Source organism: Gavia stellata, chromosome 9 (genome assembly GCF_030936135.1).
Source record: "Gavia stellata isolate bGavSte3 chromosome 9, bGavSte3.hap2, whole genome shotgun sequence".
Classification (NCBI taxonomy): Eukaryota; Metazoa; Chordata; class Aves; order Gaviiformes; family Gaviidae; genus Gavia; species Gavia stellata.
The window spans coordinates 18,075,020-18,092,965 of record NC_082602.1 but is presented as its reverse complement, the minus strand read 5'-3'; the positions used below and the strand labels follow the sequence as shown (position 1 = coordinate 18,092,965).

The 17,946-nt window shown below is 41.5% G+C and overlaps 1 protein-coding gene across 4 annotated transcripts in view; it reads right to left on the bottom strand.

The window, feature by feature from the left end:
* The window catches only part of PPP3CB (protein phosphatase 3 catalytic subunit beta), a 43,670-nt gene extending 35,181 nt beyond the window's left edge, over positions 1-8,489 (bottom strand). For 3 of the 4 annotated variants that reach the window (XM_059821195.1, XM_059821196.1, XM_059821197.1), the window contains exon 1: positions 8,440-8,471. The gene's annotated coding sequence lies outside the window, so the exon portion shown is untranslated. Of the gene's footprint in view, positions 1-8,439 lie in introns of all 4 variants that reach the window. The other variant, XM_059821194.1, reaches the window with a different exon arrangement.
* Between the last annotated feature and the right edge of the window lie 9,457 nt (positions 8,490-17,946).

The window sequence follows — 17,946 nt, the reverse complement described above, 5'->3', positions numbered from 1 at the left end:
GATGGTTTTTATTACTATTTGTATATACATTTACAAAGAGGAAAAAAAATCACCTTTCTTTTATGCAGCAGTACTACTTAGAGACATCAAAAGCAAAAGGTCTAAACTTAGGTTCTACGCTGACTTTCTACAAGCCTCTGGGTACATTTATACCTTACAATAAAGCATGCTACAGAGATCCAAAAGTTAGCACCAATCTGAATGGATAAATTCACAGTACATTGTAAAGAGGTTCAAAAGTAGAAAAACTACATTGGCATGGCACTTTACCCAATATAATAATCCCTGCTGAGAGGTGCAGTATGGCAACTAACACAAACACACTACTTCCAGACCCAAAGCAGATCTCACATTGCCTAGTAACTGAGTACAACAGTAGCTGCTAATAAAATCTTACATGTAGATACTGTAAATTTAAACCATGCTGATATATATGCCCATTTTAATAACCTTGGTTAAATCTGGCTTCTATCAGAGGCACCCTGTTGGAACAGTCTCATGAAACAAGATGAGATCAAAGTCTCTAGACTAACAGTAGGAAAAAGTATCAGGGATCAACCTTTCAAGGTACTGTACTTCCACAAGCAAAGTATTTTCTGCTCTTAAGACCTTAAAACTTACATAATTCTTTTTCTCTGACAGTGAAAGAAAATTAGCCATTTTTCCTCCATAATCAGGAGCCCATGACATATTCCATGAACTCAGCTTTGGCTGTAAAAGCATGCTCAACATCCCAGATTTCATTTTCTGTTTTAAGAGTGGTTTTGATTTCACAGATGAAGTCTCAGCTCACATTACTAAGGTTACTAAACACAGACACTGTCTTTGCAAAGAATTTGTTGCTTTGGTGGTAGGTATACATGAAACAGTACATAACATTTGTCTACACTAATATATCAATCAACCATGGTGTTCTGTGAAAAGATAGGCCGGTATCCTTCATTTTGTCAGCAGGTTTGTTACCAAGACAGCATAGCTGTCTTCAGTTTTTCTGTCGTTTGGTCAGGTTTTGTGGGCTTTTGGTTTTATAAATGCATTGCTGTCTATGTATTGTCACTCAGAAGAATCACAAAGCCTAACACCTAGCACATCTTTCAGTCTGTCCCTGGAGTTTTCATTCCTCTGCCAACATCTATACAGAAGAAAGAGATGTAGCACCCATGACTGCTTGAGGACAGAACATATCCAATTATCCATCTGCATTTGGCAGAATAGATTTGAAAAGAAATAGCATAAAGACATCACAGATGGTCTATGGACCAGCAACCTTGAAAATATTAGTTAAGCACACACAGCAGCGTCTACTTGAATCAGAAAGCTAGAATTAATAGTTGTCAAAAGATACGAGTTACTCTATTCATCCCAAAGAAGAAAGCACAGATTCAGCAAAGTCCGTTTCTTTCGAATTATGGTATTTTTCCTAAATGCCACAAAAACTTTTTCCCTTTAGTCAAGTTTCTTTGAATGCATGCCGCCTGCCATATTAACAAGCGTTCTAGAAGCAAGAAAAAAAGACCCCATAAACCTTGAAACCATACAAAAGCACTGCAGGCACTATTTATTTTATCCTTACTTACCATGTACTTACAGTCTTAAAAGTTTCATAGAATTTTAAATCTCAAATGAAACTATTGATATACCTAGTATGTCACGGTGCATCCATCTTTTATACTGTCTGTGTAATTTTTCAATTAACTTGGTTGATGCTTTTGGAAGTTTCTCTCAGGAAAAATACCATTATTTGTTTGAAAAGTATTTAAAGATGCTCCTCCCATTAAAATGGTCATAGTGTGTTATGCCAAAATATTATTTAGTGCTTAAATGTGCTTCTGGCAATGATGGATTCATAGGTCTTTCCCTCCCCATACTCTCTGTTTTCCAAACAGGGTGGTTTAAGGATTTCCTCTAGAGTTTCATCCAGACCATCATGTTTATGATCACTGATAGAACTATTTTTCACTACTTTGTCCAGACCCTGAATAGATGCTTTTATAGTTTTTGCCTCCACTGCACCTTACTGCTATGAATTCCACAATTTTAATTACACATTATATGAAAAAGTATTTCACCTTTCCTTTATATTAATTTCTGGAAAAATTTTGTTTAGTACTGCATTTCTCCTTTTCACAGGGAGACAAAAATAACAGTTGTTTCCTATTTAACTTTTCCATTAAATACAATTCATGATGTAAGCAGTATCTAACTCTACCCCCTACTCAGCTACCCCTTTTCCAAGTCACAAATTTCTCATCTTTGTTGCTCCACCTTGCATGAAAGCCACTCTGTGCCGCTGAACATACCTTTAGATAAAGAAGAAAATCAGGAAGGAGGACCAAAATTACATGCTGCTGTTCAAGATGCACATACAACACAAGATGCATATAGGGGCATGATGGTGCATTCTCTTTTTTCTAAACTTATTTTCTAATATCCCTCAATTGCTATCAGCCTGTTTGACTGCCACTGCACTAACGTTTTCCGAATTTTACCCATACAGACCCTAATGTTTCTTTCCCGAGTTCACTGCCCTCTACGTTTAAGCAAGAACTGTTCTTTCCCTTGCAGAGTCTACTCTGCCTTTATCAGAATAGCATCTCCTGCAAGTTCTTTGCCCAGGCACTCAATCTAACGAGAGCTTTCTGAAACATCACTGGAAGTTTACTATCATAAGAAGTTCCACCTAAACATGAGGAGGAACTTCTTTACTTTGAGGGTGGCAGAGCACTGGAACAAGCTGCCCAGAGAGGTTGTGGAGTCTCCTTCTCTGGAGGTATTCAAAACTCGCCTGGACACATTCCTGTGCAACCTGCCCTAGGTGAACCTGCTCTGGTGGGGGGGTTTGACTAGATGATCTCCAGAGGTCCCTTCCAACCCCTATCATTCTGTCATTCTCTGATCCAGAACCAGTGTTATTATTTACCATTCACTGTTTTCTAAATAACTTATGAATACAGGTAAAGAGCACAGATGACAGATGTTAACCTCCCTGAACCATGGAAGTTTATTACCAATTAACATCCTTTCTTTCCTAACTAATTTTGATCCAAAAGAGGATATTTCCTCTTTTGCTTAATTTAAAGGCTCCAGTGAAGAAACCTGATGAATAGTTTTGCCTGGATCAACCAGTTCGCTGGCTCCTCCAAAACATTCTAACAAATTTTCTTGATTTCCATCTATGAAAACTGTACCAACTCCTCTTTAATACTGTATTTCAGCAGGGACATAGTTAGTCCACTCTTTCTTACAAGTGCTATGAGTCTGCTTAAATTAAACTTACTGATCTACAGTTCTCCAGTCCAATCCAGAGTTTTTAAAAAAATGCCGCTGTGCTCCATTTCTCAGACTCAGAAAATAAGTTATGCCACAGGCTATGGAAAATAAATTCACAATTTTGCACCCAAAACCCCCAAAGAATTCCTTTAGAGTCACTAGACAAATATCTTCTGGTCCTGGGATTTTTTTTTTTTTTGAACATTTGTTTTGATGATATGTTCTGAAACCACTTACATTTCAATGAAACAATTCTTTGGTCCCATTCAGCAATAAGAATTGACTCATGTGTGAAAGAGTCCTTAGTTCCTTACACAATAAATACACATGTAAGTAGTTGCCAGATTCTTCTGCTCTGGCCTTACCTTCCCAAGCCTCAACTGCCAATTGGCTCTACTGAAGTCAAGGCAGGCTTCCATTTTTGGGTGGGTTTTCTTGTTGTTATTTTAAGATTCATTCACTCTAACCATCCACTCAAAAAAAAAAAAAAAAAGTATAAGGCCAGTCAAAGACTAACTTGTCAGAATTCAGTTCCATTCCACTGTCTCTCCCAAAACAAAATTGTGATTTTTTTTAAATTTTTTTTTTTAAAGTATGACCTTTTAGTACTCTCTTTACTCTGCTGCTTTTCTGGATCATTTTAGAATAATTTCTGACCAGCAGCATAAAGGCATTCTAAGTGCCTTATAATATTTTTAAAACAGCCTTCATGTTGCCTGTAAACATTTATCCTTTTACCCGTTTGTTTTTTTTTTAACCAGACTGAATTTTAAATTTAAATATTGTCATGATTTCTTTTTCTCCTACATGAAAATCAGTTAAAAAGTAGCTATTAGTGTCTTAATTTGGGACCCTGCTCAAGGCTATGAGTTACTTCTTTTTGGGATTCTCTGAAGAATTGTTTCAATGAGTTACCATTTAATATCCCAAATGACTGTTTGCCAATCAGACTGTATCATGACTTTTATCCAAAACAAAGGAATACTGAAGCCTCCCATATCCAGAACAGACACCATCTCTAAATTTAGCAAAAAATATCCACTAGCTCAGCATGACAAGGTCCTGTGGATTGCTTCCCAAAGCCTAGGAATACCCACAGCGGGCAAAGCCCAATGCCGGGGACGATAGACTACTTCCAAGTACAACTTTGCGGTGTAGCTACTCACAGGTGGGTCAGAGAAGCCCTGGTGCTTTGCCCTCAAAGGAAAGCAAATGAAGGGTCATCCCTGCCATGCCCAGGACCACTCTTATCACGCTGTCAGAGCTTACAAGCTCTTCTTCCTCCCTATCAGTGAAAAACAGTTTACTACAAGGTAGTGAAACAGTTGTTTCAGGAGAAAAGATACAATACATTAACAAATTTTAAGTATGAAAGTCACATGCTCTGAATGGTCAAGTGTGCTCACTGACGTCAGTCAATTATCACCCCAAAAGAAAGGCAAACCCAAACCCTAAAGAAACAGGTACAGCAGTTAAATATCAGTAACAATTTAAAGAAAAAAGATTCCGCCACCCCCCCCGTGATTTTGACAGAACATAATAGAGGAAAACGCTATCTTCCACGAGACAGTAAAACACTAAGTATCATTCTTCAAAGATGAAGAAGGTGCCTTAGAAAACAGAGAAACAAGACCACAGGTGCATTTTCTCATCCCTCTTAAAAAAAAAAGCAGTAAGAAGAGACATCTTTGGGGAACCCAATGCCAAAAACTGACTTTAGGCATTTCAATTCTGTAGCTAACCATTAATTTATAGGAAACTCTGTTAGTAGAAATTACTTAGACATTTTAACTAAGCCACGAAAAGAGAAACTTTGAGCTTTTTATGCACTCTAAAAGCAACCAATAATCTTTGATGACACAATTCATACTTGGGAAGGTATGCCAGACCAACACAGCTAGACTGTATAGACTGCATATTTAAAATCATTATTATGTTTATTACACATGTCTAATATGACCATTACATCTGATAACCTTTCAGATATTGTTCTAGATATAAGCACTTCCCACTAATTGCTAAATACACAGGTCAAAATATAAAGGGGGACACATCCTAATTATTATCCTACCTTATCAGAAAAGATTAGTTACTAATGATACAATAGTTTAACCATTCTTTCTTGGGTGAGCATCTCTTGTCCATTTCTGCCAACATATAGTATTAGTGGTAAAGGATTTAATTTCTCATGGCCTCTAAAATTTAACAGTCTCTGTTATTTTTTCCCCTCTTCCAGCAATACAGAGGAAGAAAATAAAGCTAAAATAAAAGCTAGAGATGAAACAATACAAATACCAGCAAGCATTAAGTCCTGAATTCACACTTCCTCCTCAAAAGACCTGGTGTATGGAGAGGACAAAAGCTGAAATATGGACCAATATACAGATACACCAGATAATATTACTACATTTTTCTCTGTGGCTGTTCTCAAGGACCTGAGACATTATAAATGAAATGTCTCAGCAACGAGAGACAGAAAAAGCCTGGGTGCCCCAAGGATGTTTTTTCTTGGGAACAGAGCTGGCATACAAAAAAAGTAACATTTTCAGAACACTTTAACACTTTTTTTTTCTCCTATAGTGGATCCCATGAAACAAAATAAACATGAAAAATTATTGCCTTAAAAAGATTCTCTAAACCTTATTTGTGTAAATAAATTTACTAATAATTATCAGTAAGTAAGTTGATACACAGGAAAAAAAGAGGCAATTTCTACAATTATTCATAAGCATTACAAAAGTTAAAAGTATAAGACATTATGCAGCCATTTGAACTGTTGCCTTAACAGTTTCACCAGCACGCCTGGTCCACAATTAAGAATTTTTTTATATTTGCAGTATAGAAAATTAACACTTTTAGGTCCCCTGGTATGCAGTGTTGTCTTGACAAAAGCAGAGCGTCCACCTTGAGAGTATCACCACATCTGTAATCTATTCATCGTACAATAGGTAAGAGTACTGTGGACATTCCTGGTATGTGAGCAGCAACACATCTGTTTGCGAACAGAGATGTGACACAGTTGTCACATTTTAACATGGTTTCAACAACTGTATTTATGTTGCATAGATACTCCCACTTAGCACTGACATAACCTGCAATCTTGCACCCCCGAGGTCGCTGCCTGAAAAAAAACGTATTTCCAACTGCACTGCACCTAATGAGGGAGGTGGAACTCAAACCACCCTGCCCTTCATATGAAGAACACCGACAGCTTGGAACAGATGTCCAGGCTTTCTCCAGATGCCAGTGATTCAGCATGACAGGCATGGACAGGACAGGTCAACAGAAGGAATAGAAAAATGCTGCTATATGAACATTTAACTGGTTGTAATTATATCAGATGAAGCTATCAGAGCCTAATTACCTTTACTATAGTTCTGTATCCTACACACCCAGGTTCAAAGAAATACTGTAACCCCAGGCTATAATCCTGTTAGAATGAAGCAAGTCTATGATTTTGAACAACCAGATGCATAGGTCGCATTTAACAAGCTAAATCATTAAGTGATTGGAAATCAGCGGGTTTTCCAGTGCACTAAAGTATCTAATCACTTACCGTTAGTTCTCCTGCATTGTTTGAAGAACTTGTTACAACAAATTGCAGTAAAGGTACAAAAATTCAGCAAGTCTAAACGCTATACATTAAAGAAGCACTAATAAGTACAAGTTTCTAATAGGCTAGTTTTAACATCTTCTACTTTTACTCTTACAATTTGTTCAAAGAAATCAACAGGTTAAGCAATCCAAAATGAGTAACTTACTGTGAGTAAAGCTTTCCAGCTTACTGGAAAACATGCCGATTTCCAAAACACACTATGGGATTCCAAGGCTTTAATTAAGGCCTGCTGAATACAAAGGCATCCTTTTCATTTCTCAAGACCCCCTGTTACATAAAAAGTTAAATGAACAGATCTCCACCCCTCTGAAATCAGTCAGACCCTGTGTTCCTAGGAATGCCAATCTTAAAAACAGACTGCTTTGTGCACAACCATGAATTCCAATAGCCCAGGTCTGCTATCACAAATGTCCATGCTACCAGAGTCAAATACAGTTCAACATCAAACCTCCGAGATAAAAATAAAATTATCTATAATTTGAGTAAACAAACCCTAGAAATTCTCTGAAGTGTTACCTATGCTATCCTCTTAATTAACAATTTAGATCCGATGAATATATTTTAGGATACTTTAGTCGCAAAGGATTACTCTCCCCACAAATGCTAAAATGACACACTTGATGTGTTCCAGGGCAAGGATCTTGACATTTTACAGCATTTTGGTCACTAGACCGTCTTAATTTTACACAGATAGATGTACTTTAAAACGTCCTACTTTTTCTTCTGAGAAGTATACCGTTCGACTTTTAAAGTCTTCCCATGAGACCGTGCTACCAAGAAACAGATGAAGGTGAATTTTCTCCATCACCTGAGACCAGCAGCCAATAGAAAGGGCGGCAGCGCCTTCCCACTCCCTCTTCCCCGGCGCTGTCAGCTTCTGCAATTACAAGGATCTCCTCTGCGCAGACAGAGGAAAACCCCCACAGAGAACGAGGCGTGAAGGAGCCAGATCCCAGGCGGGGAAGCCAGTGGCCCCCGGCCAGCCAGCACACGCGCACTCGTGCCAGCAGCGCCTGAGCAGCGCATCTGGGCGGGATGCGCCAGGGCCGCAGGCCTCGGGCACTGCCTCCACCCGCGGCACGCAGACCTCGGGCGCTGCCTCCACCCGCGGCACGCAGACCCTCAGCCCCACGGGCAGCTCCAGCGGAGCGCCTGCCCCGGGGCTCACCGCGGGCAGGGCCAGCCCCGCTGCCTTCCCGGGCAGCACCCGCGCCCAGCTCGGCCTCCTCGCCTACAAACAAGGCCAACCCCGGGTATTTCCACGCCTGTGCGGGCAGCCCTCCCCCGGACACGCCGCTCCCGTCCCCACCTGTGGGCAGCCCGGCACAAGCCAGAGGCCCGCGCGGCGACCACGCGCGAGGACACCTCTCCCCACGCGCGGGCGGGCCGCCCCTCCGAGCCCGGACGCCCCCAGACACTCGGGCGGCCTCCGCCCCGCCGGGGGTCGCGGCCCCCGCCCCCCGCCGGGCAGCCATGTTCCCCGCATCCCCGCTGGGCCCGGGCCCGGGCCCGGGCCCGGGCGGCGCCAGGCCGCGGGTCACACGGACGCTCACCCTTGACGGCGCGCTCGCTGGTGGCGTGGGGCGGCAGCAGCAGCACCTTGCTCCCCTCCTTGGCGGACATCGCTGGGCGCTGCCGGGCTCCGGCGGCGGCTGCTGGGCGCGGCGGCGCCTTCGTCCGCCTCCTCCGCCGGCGGGCTGGCGGGGAGAGGGGCGTGCGGCGGCCGGCGGCGAGGCGGGGCGGGGGCGGCTAAAGGCCCCGGGCGGCGGCGGCCCAGCGGAACATGGCGGCAGGCGCGGCTCCTAGCTCCTCGCGCAGCGAAGGGACAGTCCGCCTCGGGCCCGGCATGCACCGCGCCGCCACCCCACGAGGGGACTACGGGAGCGTGGCGAAACTCCTGTCTCCGCCGCGCCGCCAGCGCGGCCGTTAGGGAGCGTGGCGAAACTCCGCTCTCCCCGGGGCGGCGCCTCCGCCGCGGGGCGCGGGCAGGGGCGGAGGCTGTGGCCCGGCGCCTCCGGGCTCTCCCCGCGGGCCGGGGAAGGCGGGCGAGGAGCCGGCAGCGCCCCGCCGCGGCGCGCCCCCGCCCCCGGGACAGGCGGGCGTCAGGCCGAGCCTGGGGGGCGGCAACGGGGCCGCGCGGCGGGGGGGGGAAGAGGGGCGGCGCGGCGGGCGGCCCGGCCCGGCCCCCAGCGTGCGAGGGCCGGCGGCCACCATGGAGAGCTCCGCGGGGCCGTCCGGCCGCCCCTCGCTCCTCGAGCCGGGACAGGGCAAGGCCCCGCCAGCCGCAGCACGGCTGGGGGAGCCATTTTGTCGGGCGGCAGAGGGGCCGCCTTGCCGGCCGGGGTGAACGGGGGTCCCCGGGCCCCTCCTCAGAGCGAGGGGCTCCGTCCGTTCCCACAGCGGGGTGCCTCTCGCCTACAACACCGTTGGAAGGGGGCCCACAGCCTCACCTCTCTGCTGAGGCCTTAGGTGCAGGGCCAGCCTAGGACAGGAGATGGAGGAGGAGGAAAGAGAAGTTCCCCCCAAGAAAAAACCTGGGCATAGCTTACTGCAAACTCCCAGCACCAGATAATGCAGCCAAATGTCTCTGCTCCACCCTTGGAGCTGAACAACACTGGACAAAGACGGCTGCCAGGAGCATTAGCACTGACAGCCCTCAGTACCATAGCACTAGCTGCCCCCTCCCAGCCCCTGACACCCCTCAAAGCTGCATGGGGAGACAACGGGGCAGAGGCACTGCACCACCGGCTTGATATTTTAAATACAGCAGGGCCCAGCCCTTCCATTACACACAAACCATGCAAATTTCGTGTAGAGCAATGGGTCCAACTACATGCAGGACTGTGCCTTGGCAGAAAGGTTGGTACAAGCATACTAAATCTAAGCTAACCTGGTCATTCTTTATGACTATTCCATACTAAATTAACTGTACTGAGGAAAAAAGCTAAGTAGTTCCTGTATTCCATTGTACCAGCTGTTAATTTCATCCTCTCTCCTCTAGTTTAGTGTATCCTGAGTTGTACCGGTGCAGGTTGGCTGTAGGACTGCACTGTAGTTGAGATCACAGAGATTAGCTGAGTTTAAAAAACAAAAAAACAAAACCAAACAAAAAACACCCCAAAAAAACCCCAAACCAAAAGTCTCTGAATTTGGCATCATTTAAATATCTGCCAACAAAGCCAGTCAGATCTAGCAAACATCTAAACATACACATATAACCATATTTAATCAAATGCAGTACATCTAAAGAGTTGCTGCTTTGCATGTCAGCTAATAATGCAGCTCTTAATGCATTAGTTTGCACAGCTCAGTACAAATATTTCACACAAGAAATCAGGAATTTAAGAAAGAAAAGCCATTCAGAGGTAATAGTTTCCAGCAAGGTCTTGGTTCTTGCCTCATTGACGTCCAAGGAAAAAGGATGACATCTGAGGTGAGTACCTGTCATCTTGAGCATGAAAAGCTCTGTGGCTCAAGCAAAAATACATTACAACTGATGGGTTACACAAAAGCTTGGTTTGACGTTGCTTTTTTTATTACATGGCCAAGACAAGAAACTTTGAATGAAATATCACTGTAAGGACATTCAAGGAAGCAACTGAAAATTTTGAGGGAATCAGAATTACAAACCCTTGGGTTATTTAATAATAACACTCTTAAGACTCCAAAGTTTTGGAAAAACAGAATTCTATTCATTCCATGTCCACAACTGAAATGTGTGTGTGCATGTAAAAAGAGAGCTGGGATACATTAGAGTATCATGGAAGAAATCCTGGATGACTGTTTTGAATATAATCGCTAAGCTTTCCAGTAGCAGGAATTACTACTTTATACCACGTTCTGCAAATGCCTGTCATTGTACAACCAATTTAAAGGGCCTGTTTTTTAAATAAAACAAAAGCTCATTTGCTTCAATAGCATGCACGTGTATCCACTCAGAATATGCAGTGACAGCATAGGATAGGAAGGGCAGTAAGTAAATGTTGCTCCTATTGACTTAGCATTAGCTTCAAGCAGATCTGCTGGAGGAAGGAGCAGGGGGAATGAATTCAGTCTCTTATTTAGAATTAAGAGCTCAGTAATAAATGCGGTTTGAATGTTCGACAGCGTGAAACAGCAGAGAGGTTCTCATATTATGAAGAAATTCATTTGTCCATACATTTCCAAACACACAGGGAGCCCAAGACCTTGCCGAGTGTTGTCAGGAATCACCTCTTCACCTCACCTGAAGTACAGTTGCAAGAGAGATGTCTCTTACTCTTTCAGTTGCTCACTTCTCTCATGAGCCCACAGCCAACATGCATCTTGTCTCCTGGAGTATGAAGTAAAAGGGGCTGACACAGTCAGAACTCTACTTGAGGAAAAAGCATAGCATAATTTTATTTTGTTAGGATTCTGTGCCAGAAGGAGACATTATCAGCTTCTAGGCAGCATACCTAGTGCTCTGCATGCGGAAACACTTCCACTCATATCCAGGCATCACCTGAAGAAAAGGCTCATACAGATAAAATCTTGCTGGTTTCTCCCCTACCATAAATACATCAGGTTAATGTGATCAATGGTGTTATGTCTCCCTATGAATCACACTTTCTTAAAACATTAAAAATAATAATTTTAATAACCTTTTTTTGGATAACAACAGCTAGAAAGAGAAGTTAGCTAGCACAGTTACCTTGGGGTTTTATCATTGACATTTTTCTGACATATTCCATCTTGCCTTATTAAAATACAGAGCATGTGCCTTTGTCATTAGGACAATACCAAGACCTGTATTAGGGAGACAGAGAACTACAGAACTCTACCTAAGCCTTTTAGCTTGTCATTGAAGCTTTTTCATGTAGTATTGTCCCTAAGTCTGCTAGAGGCTCTGGAAGGGACATTCACATTGCCCCAACTCACCTCATGGTGACAGCAAAGCTGATAGATTCGGTACATCTTGTGTTCAAGGAATCAAAACAATTTCTACTAGCATCACAAGTAGCGTTATGATTGTAGGAATTTAGGAACACAATTACAAACAGAAATGTGGCCTTGCTGGTAGAAGTCAGTGTGCCTTTATAATCTCGACAGTTTCCTACAAATCTCCCACAAATGCCAAACAAAGGAAAGTATTTCTGAAAAACGGAGTCACATTTTACTTCCTGTTTAGCTTTGCCACCAAGTGGCCACTCCCTTCCACACATTTTAATACCTAATTTAAAAACAAAAACCAAACGCAGCCCTCACCAAAAAAAGCCCGATTCCTATTCTGACTGGATATTCCAAACAATTAGCTAGTGCAGGACTGGTTTCTGAACAACTGCTTTCGTAATGGAGAAACAATTCAGCAAGAGAAGGACATGAAATAATCAAGCCAATTCATCTGATTCTGTACCATGGGGAATGGAGCCATTTGGGATGCAGATGATCCCTGTCTTCTTCCTGCTCCATCTCAAAGCAGTACACATTGAAGCTGCATGCAAAAGATGTTTAAACAAAAGGTGTTATGTTAAAACCTAGACTTTTCTGATGCCTCCCCTGACTGAGCACTGCAAGGCACAGTAGCAACTACATTTTAGTAAATCGTTGCCTCAGACAACAAGTGCCTTTTACTGAAGTTCAGACAGAAGTTAGACATAAAAACGACTATGTGAAATTCTGTAACCATCTCATGCAGGAGGTCAGATGACAGCGACATATCTTTAAAACTGGCACAATGCAATGTCCCAGAATCATCTAATTACCCAACAAGGACTTTTTGAAAACTCTAAGAAGGAAATTGAATCACAGGAGAGAGAGATATATTCCAGATCCCAAGAGAAAGATGCATAGAGCAGATCTTGCAGAGATAAACCAGGTCTGAGAGGGGAAGACGTGCTATAAGCAGGAGAGTAAGATGAGGAAGACCAAACTTTTAACAGGTTGTTCCATTGCATTGATTCTCAACTAGTGACTGCTTGAAATTGTCCTTTCTGAATTGCCAGAAATGGTATTGCGGTTGGTATAAACTGTGAGACTGCCTCAGAACAAGCCACATTTTATTTTAAATGAACTTTAACATATTGCTGTACTGAGTTGCAATAGGAATACTTGAAAGCTTTCTTTTAAGAGGACACAAGATTTCCCTGCTGTCCCAAGCCAGCTTTTTATGGCAAACCTTATTATCTGTAACACGAGGGCATCATTCAGAAAGGTTGAAAGCATAGCCTTAAGCCATTTTCTCCAGCATCAAGAAATCATTATCATGGCAAGAGTTTAGCTGCCAATGTCATCCAGTACTGAGAAGCTGCACTGACTTGAAAAAAACCCAACAAATTATCAGATAGTTGCTGGTATAAATTACAAGCTACTTTACTATTACAGTTCTATCCTGTTACACTCCTTTCTTGCACACACTTCCTTAATTCCCCGATAACCGCTATGAACAGGCTGTGGAAGTACAGACTACATTTAAAAAGCTAGTCAAGGCCACAGTCATTCCTTGCATAATATCACAACTGTAAAAAATAGGCTAAAGCAAACCAGCCTGTGCCACTTAGCCTGACTCTAGAATTTTAGGTGTTTTTTTTCATACCAAAACCTATCAGCCACATCTCCAATTTAAATCTCACACCTCTGGAGTGATAGTACCTCAAACTCTTCCTTAGGTTCCTCAAAACACCGTTCACTTGCTCTGCTTAAAGCATTCCTTCCCCTGCCCTTATTATCTAGTTCAAACTTCTCCTTCCTTAGCCTTAAGCGATTGCTCTTTCTCCTACCATCTGAGACCAAGCAATTCCCTCTCTTCATTTATCTTTCTACTTTGATGATATTAATAGACTATGATCCAATCACCTCTACTCACTCTAAAAATTGAGTTCACTCTGCTTTTTGCTGCCCTCCTTTGTGTTCTCTCTAGTTTTCTTAGAGCATCCACAAGCAAGAGACTTAACTGACAAGCTATTCAAGGTAAGCAGGTCTACATATAGGACCTTATTGAAAAACAACAATCTTGTTGCTCTGTAATAGGAACTATGATGTAAAGCAGTGCGTTTGGGTTTTTTTTTTTAAGCTTTGATGAAGCATGTTGATCCATGAACACGATGTCCTACAGAAAAGAGAAATCCCATTAGGCAATTTTAAAGGAAACTGGGGGTGGGGGGTGGGGGAGCAGGGAGCAAACCCACAAAAGGCAGATACAATGACTCAGTTGCTGAAAAGTACACGTGCTCTTTCCTCACAAACACATCTGGCCATCATTACCAGATGGCAAAAGTGCCACTATGCCTTCAACTCTGCATCCTTTTCCCAAGCTACTGAGACCAAACACCATTAAGTATTAATAAGAATTAACTGTTCCATTGGGACTGGACAGCTTAAGAAAGAGCTGAACAAAAAATGACCCTCATAACTCAGCAAACCTGAGGTCGTGACTAATAGTTAAATGAATGCAGAAAAGGATATCCCAAAATAATCCCACATAAGCATTTAAAAGCTTTTCTACTATGTATTTTTGTCCCAGTAACTTTATATGCAAATAGAAAATTGTAAAAATCACTGGAGAGATGTGGGCTTTTTCCCCCCATAAACTATGAGAAGATGTTCTAAATTTATTTTTTGGTCTGTACCACCTCAGCTCTTCATATGAATTACAACCTTGTGTTCAAATCAGTAGTTTATTGTGACAAATCAATTGAGACTCACACACACATACCTTCCTCTTCAGATGAGTAAGGTGTCAACCACCTGACTTATCTCTGCTATATTAAATAGCTCCTTTTAAGCCTTTAAGGGCAGTAAACCAAAACCAGCCTAAAGCACCGAAATGGTTCCTTAACGTCAAGTGAGGTTTTTTTCATCTATCTGGAGAAACTAACTGAACTACCAAAGCAAATGGAGAATTTATTTATGCATTATTTCATCCAATTAGGAACAATTAATACATAGGGTCATGAACAGTCAGTCTTAACTTCCTAAACATACTTAAAAATACATCCCTGATTTCTAAAAACTTGTAGCTGCCTTAATGGTATAGTGTTAACTTGCATTTGATTGATACATATCTAAAAAAAAGTCAGTCTGAACCTTTACAAAAAGCTGAAGTTTAGTATGCTGTATTGGAACTACAGAAATTTGAAAGCAAATTATCTTCAAGCAACAAAACATGTAGCTCCACAGCAAACAGAATCTAGAGATTTTTCAAATAGCATGTAAGCTATGATAGTAGGTTATACAATCATGTATCTATCTATCACAACCAACACCTTGTCAGACAAGAGAAGTAGAAATACGCATTCGTAAGTTAAATTAGCCTTATGTACAGCATTCCAGCCAAGTAATTCAAGGTTAGTAAGTCAATATTTGTAAATCAAAGCAAGTTACTTGTGTTCAGCTACCCTTTACTCTTCACATAGATATTGCATGTTAACATGCTCATCCTTTAATGTGCTTTAAGCTATTTAAGACAATCTTGAATAGTTTGATTTTTTTTTTTGGTAATTGGCAAGAGTTCTATGCTTGGAAGTCCTTCAATTGACAGTCACATAACAATTAACTGGTATAAATTTTGATTAAAAAAACTGGAATGATAGATAGCCCTAGACTGCCATCAAAATCACTTTGCCCGAGTAATAAAAAAAGTCAAGCTAAAAATTAACAATATGAAATGATCCTTAGATTTATTACTAAAGTGCAGCTTCATTGTACTCACTTTTCTCATGTATTCATATTTAAAATTATTTAGATTAGTGATATATTCACACATAAAGCTTCTCAAACGTATGATTCCCTGGTGATTCATTTGGGACTGGGCCATCCCAAATTCAAGATAACACTCTTTCAATAAACCTAATGTAAGTTAATTTACAAATAGACACTTGATCTTCTTATTCATGAGTATATTCAGTGCTTACTCACTCAAGAATGAATACTAAAACAATTCTATTGATGCCAATAAGGAAGTTTAGGTTTCTTCAGCTGAACTCATCCATTTGTATCTGCTTCCATATACATGCTAGCAAACATATTCAGTGTTCTGAAATGACTGTATAGCTGATCTTAGTCGGTATTTTTCCATTAATCAAATAGCAATCTTAAAAACATTTCCAACTTACATTTTTTTTGTTTTAAAGGATAAAAAAATCCTTCAATGAACCAGGAGAATGATGTAGGTAGAAAATAATTTCAGCAGTAGTGCAAGAGGATAAAAAAAATAATCTAACATGCTTTTTGTAAAGCTTTTTTTTTCTGAAGCTTTAAAGGTAACTCCATCAGTGATAGTAATGGTGGAAGAACTAGCATAAATGGAGTATTACAGATATTAACTAGGCTTGAAAAGGTTCTGGACTATGCAGTGATAAAATGCTAGATGCAGCAAGCACAGATGGATGAAAATCTCATATTGTGCTTCTTGCCACCCATAGTGCGAAATGGGAGACAGCACAGTGGTAGGAGACTCCGGAACGCATCTAACATAAGCGAGGTATTTGTAAAACCCAAGCACATTTTTATCTTTGCCCCATCTGGTATAAACACTAACTTAACCTACACCGTTTGCCCAGCGTCTGTCTATTTATACATACAGCAGTGGCATGTAAATGTTTCTACACAGCTTCATTTACCGTGGTATGAACGTTATTATACTCCTATAAAGAACATTGCCTACTCTCTACATCAGTCAATCTCCCCTTCTCAAAAGCTCCAGTGTCAGGTTAATGCTGAGGACCCTCTCTGCACAGGAATCTATCCATTAAAAAGAAAGAAAGAAAATTCAGACAGACCAATTACTGCATGTTCTCTGAGTGAAGAGACATAATGCACACGTTTTCTTTCAATTTGACATCTTCACCTATCCGTCTGTTCCTTCCTATTCCAATCTACCCTCTCGCTCTTGTCTTTTGCTTTGCTTCTTCACGCCCCCCCCGCCCCACCTCTCCCCAAATGACATTAGATGCAAAACCTGCATGACTGCCAGTTATTTGGAATCCTGCCTACACTTTATACATCCTAATCCCACCCCAACCATCACTGGTAAGACAATTTCAGCAATGTTCACCATCATGGAAAATATTCAGTAAGACAGTTCCTTCCCTTTTCCCAAATTCCCCACATCTTAACGTGGTGCAACAGCCTTTGTTTAGAAAGGACCAGGCACTTACCGCACTTTTGTAGCTCACGTCTCTAAAGCAGAGTGCATTTTGGTTAACTGACTAGTGCTGTACACTTCAGCACATAACTCCATTTGAACAAACCTGCTGCTCAGCAGATCTGAGTACGATTTCCATAAACAGTGTGCACAAACTCTGTTGCCTTCAAGAGAAGGAACTGTGCTAGGCAATTCCTTTTCCATATACAGAAGGATTATATTTATACAAATTTGCTACTGCTAGAACACCAAGTTACTCCTAATTTTATTATTGCTCTTTTTTGCACCCTACACAGCCGGATCTAAATCCATATTACAAACACAACGAGAGATCATACAAGTACAGGGAATAAGAATTTTCTTTTTAGGACAACTGAAATTATTTTAAAATGTACATTTGAGTGTGTGTGTGGAATTTCACTTCATTCCATCCATCATCCTGCTCTGCAGCCAATGACAGATATTTTACGAAGCAAGCCCTGGTTATGTTGCATCAAAGCTTACAAACTTTATAAACTCTAGGGCTGTTCCAAAATAGCTGCTTAATTCCTTGTGGAAGCTCTCTCCTCACCCTTCTTACAGGCAACAGTGAACTTTAATGAGCTATTAAACTAATACATAATTGATTTTTCTAGGGTTTAAGTAGCCAATAAATACCAGACACACTTAAAAAGTTAGCAGTTAGTCAAATGAATTACAAGGTAAATATTAACTTACTAACCTCACTAAGACTTGCAGGCACAAGCTACAGATGAAGTAAAGGTATTTTTCCAGCTTCACATTTTCTCCCATGTTAAATGTATTGCTGAATCTGCTTCAGTTTCTTTCTATTCTGATATACCAACATACTGGTTGGTATGGAGATATTTCAGAGGTTATGTCCCAATTTTACTTTTCAGGCCTCTTGTTGAGTAAATTTTGTAGTAAGTAATTAATATACACAGGACATTTACAAATC